The following is a 6,877-nucleotide window of genomic DNA, read 5'->3' as shown; positions in this document are numbered from 1 at the left end:
CGCTCTACTTTTTCACTAGGAGTTGCCCCACCGAACGCGCGCACAACATCGCGGAACAGCACAGCACCGGAGAAGCGTGACCCGTCCAGCGAGCAGCAACAAAGGCCACCCAAGGGAGATCGTGTGTCAGCCCTCTCGAGTCACCGCGAAAACACGACAGTCGTTCGCCATTTGTTGGATATAACAACAAATCCTCTACGGTAAGTGAATTCTAACTTAGGTGCACATTCTGCGTATATGTCATGCTATCGTCAAGATGTCGCGGCGCTTAGCCGACGCGATTGATAACAGACTAGGCAATTGCGTTGTGGCTCTCCATGTCAATCGAAGAAGCCAGTCGTCGCGATAACTGTATGTGATTTTACCACTTGCCGCTATCCGTAAGAGCTTTGAAAATGGCAAACGCTGCCAGAACCACGGTGTGTTCTACAGGACGTTAGGTGAGAGGAGGCTTACAATGGTTTCTTCACCAGTCCATGATTTGCGAGCCTATGAGGAGTGTGCTTTGCGTGCGTTTTGTCTGTTCGAATTTATTCAGTTTCGCAGTCTACTGTGTTGAAACGCTGTTGAAATATGGAATCACATAACCTTTGTATCTGTGCAATGTTTATCAAGCGTATTGTCTCTTGTCACTGTGCGCCGCGTATCTGATGCACGCGGTCACTGTTCGCATGTGCTATTGTATCACTAGCCAATCGCATGCCTCGGCTGCACCCATGCCCCCTTTATAAGGCGAAGCCACTGAATCGTTACGGTCTGTTATGTTCATGTTGTTGTCCGAATAAATGCTTGACTTCACGGCGTCTCTGGCCAACATGGCGACGAGGATGGGATCGCTCGGGCAGAGGCAGTGACCAAGCCTGAGGAAACAGCAACGACGCCACAGCAAGCGAGGACATCAGTGATGACCACCACCCTGGGATCTTTGGCCGAGTTCTGCCGAGACTCTGGCAATACCGAAGTCTACCTGGAAAGGTTCGACCTGCATGCAACCGCCAATGGAATAGACGCAAGTAAGAAGCTGCAACTCTTCTTAACAATTCTGGGTGAAAAGGCTTACGTGACACTGCGTAGCCTGCTGCTGCCGAAGAAACAAACGGAAGTACGAAGAAACTACAGAAGCTCTCCGAAAGCACTATGCTCCAAAACTATCAGTGGTTACCGAACGGTATCACTTTTACCAGCAAGAGCTGGACGAAAGCCTAAACCAATTCATCGTCGAGCTGAAAAAGACTGGCTGCGACGTGCTCGTTTGGAAGCTTTTTGGAAGAAGCACTCCGGGATCGACTGATTGCTGGAATCAGGACGGATTCGATTCGATGCCGTCTTCTTGCCCTGTCAGACGACGAAGTCACCTGGGAGCGAGTATGCAAAATTGCCACCGCCTTGGAAACGGCCCAGAAAGCCACCCGAGAAATCCTACCGCAGGGGTCAACCGCCAGTCCTGCCGACGTTTACTGGCATCGGGATCCCACCACTCAAGGCAGGCGACACCCGACGACGACCGCTAGCAACGAGCAGCGTTGCTAGCGGTCGTCGAGGCATTGTTCGCGCCTGTCATAGATGCGGCGGACTGAACGCGCCAGTGAGTTGTCCTTTTCTCAAAAGTATCTCCTTCAAATGCTCGAAGGCAGGGCATGTAGCGAAAATGTGTAAAACAAAGGTCATGTCAAAGTTGAGGAAACCGTGCCGTCAACAGACTTGCTTACTGTTAGTATGACTAACGAAGTTCACAGCTCTCCGCCTATTGTGCTTAAAGCAAAAGTAAACGGCAAGGAGATTCCGATAGACGTTCACACGGGAGGAGCGGTGACCATAATGTCCGAAAGAGACTTTGATGAAAATTTTCCAAACTACCCATGTTCCAAAGACGACGTGCGTCTAGGAGTGTATAATGGCACTGCACTCAAAGTGAAATGTGCAGCAAACGTCAATGTATCTTATCGGAACCGAAGCTACGATCTGCCTTTGATAGTCGCAAAGCAAGAAAATGAAGCCCGCATGCCGACGCTTTTAGGTCGCGATTGGATGACTACACTAAAAGTTGACCAGCAGAATGCTGTTCAGCAGTTGAAGGGTGACGTGGATAACGTGCAGGAGGGCAGGCAGATGGTAGCAGCGGAAGCTGAAAAGAAGTTGAAACAGTTGTACGGTGGATGTGTTTGAGCCGGCTATGGTTCTATCAAAGGATTCGCTGGTAGTATCCGAATGAAAACCGATGTGCATCCAACGTTTTGTAATGCGAGACCACTACCATATGCATTGCGCGAACAAGTGGAGAATGAATTGCGTGACCTTGAAAAAGCTGGTGGGGTGTACAGAGTCAGGCACAGTGATTGGGGCTACACCGCTAGTGGTCGTCGCAAAGAAAACGGGAAAAGAAATTAGGATATATGGGGATCAGAGTCAAGGTCAAGTTTCACGAAACATCCCTGGGACAGCCTGTTACTTGGACGATGTGCTAATAGCAGGTATAAACCTCACAGAGTGCTATCACCGTTCCCACCAAGTGCAACAAGCGCTCAGTAAGCACGGCATTCATGTAAACACAGGGAAATGCAAATTTTCCAAGAAAATGTTTGTTACTGGGGGCACGAGCTAGACAAGCATGGCGTACGCCCAGCAGCGGAAAAAGTAAAGGGGATTAGAGAATCGCCAAAATCAAGTAATGTGACTCAGCTAAAGGCATTTTTGGGCCTAGTAAACTACTACGCCAAATTTTTGCCTGACCTAGCAAATGTGCTACAACCTCTCCACCAACTGTTGCCGAAGGGCAGCCATGGAAATGGTTGAGCCAGTGTGACGCATGTTTCAGTCGCTGTAAGAATTTGATCAGGGAAGACATGGTCTTTCAACTGTATGATGTAACGAAGGAAGTACAGCTGACATGTGACGCTTCTGCTTACGGCTTAGGCGCAGTGCTGTCGCACGTGGTTGAGGGCGTAGAGCGACCGATCGCGCTTGCATCACGGACGATGACGCTTGCTGAGCGTAACTACGCGCAAGTGGAAAAAGAAGCTCTTGCAGTTGTTTTTGGAGTGAAGAAATTTCATAGATATCTGTACAGGCGTACTTTCAGTGTAATCACTGATCACCAGTCGCACAGGCATATTTGAGTCAAAGCACCACACAAATGCAGTAGCTGCAGCTCGTGTGCACCGCTGGGGAATTTTTCTTGCAAACTACAGCTTTCGTATTTTGCACATACAAGGAACAAAGATAGCCAATGCAGATGGATTATCACGCCTTCCACTACCGGAAGCCGGTGACGAGGCAGAAGAAATCTTTTATTTTTCGCTTGTTAATAAACTCCCCATACTGCGAAAGATATCTAGCGTGAAACTGTGAAAGATCCAGTTCTCAGTGCTGTTCGTGAAATGGTGTGGCACGGATGGCCGCGTGCTGTGGACGCTCGTTATCAGCCTTTCTTCATGAGGCGATTTGAACTTTCGGTGGATTGCGGTTGTGTGGTGTGGAATAACAGAGTCGTGATACCACATTCGCTTCAAAGTAAAGTTATGTGTTTGTTGCATGAGCAACACATTGGCAATACAACGATGAAAGCCCTTGCAAGGTCAATGGTTTGGTGGCGAAAGATAGACAGCTGCTTGGAACAAACTGTAAAGCAGTGTGCAATTTCTGAAAGCACAAAATCTCTGGTGCCACTAGCGCCGCTTTCATCTTGGAAGTGGTGCACAAGCAGTTGGGAGAGGACACATCTAGACTTTGATGAAAAAGAAAAAAAAGATGTTCCTTTTAGCTGTAGATTCCTATTCCAAATGGTTGGAAGTAAGAGTCATGACGTCAACGACAGCGCAAAGCACGAACGCAACAGTGCGCTCACTGTTCGCAAGTCATGGCCTACCGACAGAGGTAGTGACTACTAACGGGCCGCAGTTTCGTGCAAAAGAGTTTGAGCACTTCCTATTGACAAACGGGGTTAAGCACACGCTTACTCCGCCGTATCATCCTCAGTCCAACGGTTCGGCCGAACGTGCGGTTCAAACAGTAGAGCAGTCGCTGTTGAAGCAATTGCTGGAAGACCAGATGAATGGAAGTTCCAGATCACTGCAGCATAGAATTGATCATTTTCTGTTCGCTCACAGAACAACGCCGCATACATTCACCGCCCAAACACCAGCTGAACTCTTCGTGAGGAGGAAGTTGCGCGCAAGGTTGTCGTTATTGAAACCAGATATGCACGATGCAATAAATGCCAAATCTGAGAGGAATGTACCTAGTGCAAACAAGAGGAGGAGTTCGCCCAGACTATTTTCTGTTGGGGATAGAGTGTTGGTGCGTTCAGTACGTGGGGATCAGGTGAAATGGCGTCCAGGCAAGATTGTGGATATGGAATCGGCAATGACATACCTTGTGGTTGTGGATGGACAGCCGCGGTTTGTGCACGCGGACTATTTGCGACATTTTTGTGTAAAGCCTGGTAGTGTTGGGAAAGAAAATGATGTACCTTTGCCACATGTAAGTGAACTGCATGAAAGTGAGTTTCCTTGCACCCACCTCAAACCAGCCAGTGTCGGATCGGAGTGATGGTTCGCCACTCTCAAGGGGAGCCCAAAGTGCATCAACGACAGGACAGAACGATGTCGGTTCACCTGTGCTACCCAAGCGCAGTGCTCGTGATAAGCGGAAGCCGGATCGTGTGACGTATGACAGATTCTGATCTTGTTGTAGGGGAAGTGTTGTATCTGTGCAACGTTTATCAAGCGTATTGTCTCTTGTCACTGTGCGCCACGTATCTGATGCACGCGGTCACTGTTCACATGTGCTATTGTATCGCTAGACAATCGCATGCCTCGGATGCACCCATGCTCCATTTATAAGGCGAAGCCACTGAATCGTTATGGTCTGTTATGTTTATCTTGCTGTCCGAATAAATGCTTGACTTCATGGAGTCTCTGGCCAACAATAACATAATGCGTCATTTTTCTGACGGCATGCTTTCGTTACAAATAAGCCGCGCGCTTGGCGTTGACTTTCACCCATGGGTAATCAGTTACCCCTAGCGCTGAAGTTACGTCAAGCAGCAGTGATAGTTTAAACAATTTTAACTTTTACCTCCACAGGTCTGGTCTGACTATATCGCCCTTGTGCCCTTTATGCAAAGAGGATGAATTTCAGGAACACTTCCTTTCGACATGCCGCCATTTCATTATTCAACGGAAAATATCTTTAGAACCACAGCAAATTCTTATACACACGAAGTCCAATCTAGCCTTACTTGAACAAGTGCGAGTGTGATTTTTTATCCTTTATATAGTTAGGCAGCGGTGCGCAGGCGGTCTGCAAGTTCGCTCAGCCACCCGTTAGTTGAGATCTCTGAAAAGAAAAAGCAGTGCATTTAGCAGCTTGTGTTTAATGTTTGCTAAGGATTTGGACAGCAAATCAATGAAAGCTTCCTGTTTTTCAGATGGTCTGTAACGAATGCCAAAAACTGTTTTTATCGTATTGTTAGAGACACATACCCATGAAAGTTCAAGGGTACTATCAAGACATATTAGGTAAGCTGATAATGTCTTTCTAACAGCGATAACCCTTATGAAAATGAACAATGAGTTTCTCTAGAGAACGTCATAAGTTCCTAATATGACATCAGACATTCATAAGAAATGCATCGTCTGTTTTTTTTTTGGCATCACAAGTACATCAGAGACTCCAATGACAATGCGCCTTAAGATTTCTGATGAGAAAAGTATGCAGCTTTTTTGTGTTATTGCTAATGTCAAAGTACATCATATGTAAACATGTACGATGCCAAGTTGTGAAAAATTCTTTCTAATGCGATAGCAATAAATGGCTCATGAGGCGGGAAATCCGGCATTGTCAGCGTGAGCACACGATGTACAAGCTCTCAACGTTAGGTACAACCTCTCAACCTTTCATGGGAGTCGAACGCAATACCTATGGTAGTAATTAAGGCTACAAACACACGAACTTTGGTGTTGATTAAAGCACAGGTAATTAAGATACAGTTAATAAAGGCACTGGAACACACGACTTTTCATGGGAGTCGAGCCCACGACCGTTGGTGTTAATGAAAGCAATGTTAATCAAGACCATGAATACTTGTTTAGCACAATACAACGGACACAAGAAAGGCGACAGGACAAGGAGCTCTCATGACACAGTTATCAAGATCAAGATAATCAGCACACAGTTAATTAAGATGTTGTAATGCACTCGAACCCACGACCCTTAGTGGAAGTCGAACCTTCGACCTTTGGTGTTAATGAAGGCGATGTTAATTAAGGCACAGTTAATTAAGTAGTTAACGAAGGCACTCGAAGCCACGACCTTCTGTGACAATGAATGCATTGTTAATTAAGGCACAGTTAAGATAAAGTGATTTAAGTCACTTGATCCATAGACTTTTGTTAATGAAGGCAATATTAAGGTACATTAATTAGGATATGTAAATTAAGGCAATCGAACCCACGACCTTTGTTGTTAATGAAGGCGAAATTAAGATATAGTAAATTTAGACACTAGAACCCACCTTTGTTGTTAAAGGTGATGTTAATTCACACACATTTAATTAATATATAGATAAATAACACATTCGAACCCATGATCTTGTGCAGGAGTCGTGCCCACGAACATTGGTGTTAATGAAGGCTATGTTAATTAATGTACAATTATTTAGATATAGGTAATTAATGCACTCGGGCCCATGACTATTGGTGGGATTCAAACCCATGACCATTTGTGGTAATGAAGACGATGTTAATTGGGGCACTGTTGCTCAGGTCGTAATTAATTAAGGTACAATTTAATAACAAGGTTAATTAAAGTACTCGGTGCCATGACCTTGAATGGGAGTCGGACCCACGAACTTTGGTGGTAATGAAGGTGATGTTAA

General features: G+C 46.0%; 1 pseudogene; it reads left to right on the top strand.

Moving 5' to 3' along the window:
- Positions 1–904: 904 nt before the first annotated feature.
- Positions 905–1,530, top strand: LOC142557945 (uncharacterized; annotated as a pseudogene).
- Positions 1,531–6,877: the final 5,347 nt, after the last annotated feature.

Source organism: Dermacentor variabilis, chromosome 9, assembly GCF_050947875.1.
Source record: "Dermacentor variabilis isolate Ectoservices chromosome 9, ASM5094787v1, whole genome shotgun sequence".
Taxonomy (NCBI): domain Eukaryota; kingdom Metazoa; phylum Arthropoda; class Arachnida; order Ixodida; family Ixodidae; genus Dermacentor; species Dermacentor variabilis.
The sequence above is the reverse complement of the archived record's forward strand: the minus strand, read 5'-3'. Positions and strand labels throughout refer to the sequence as shown.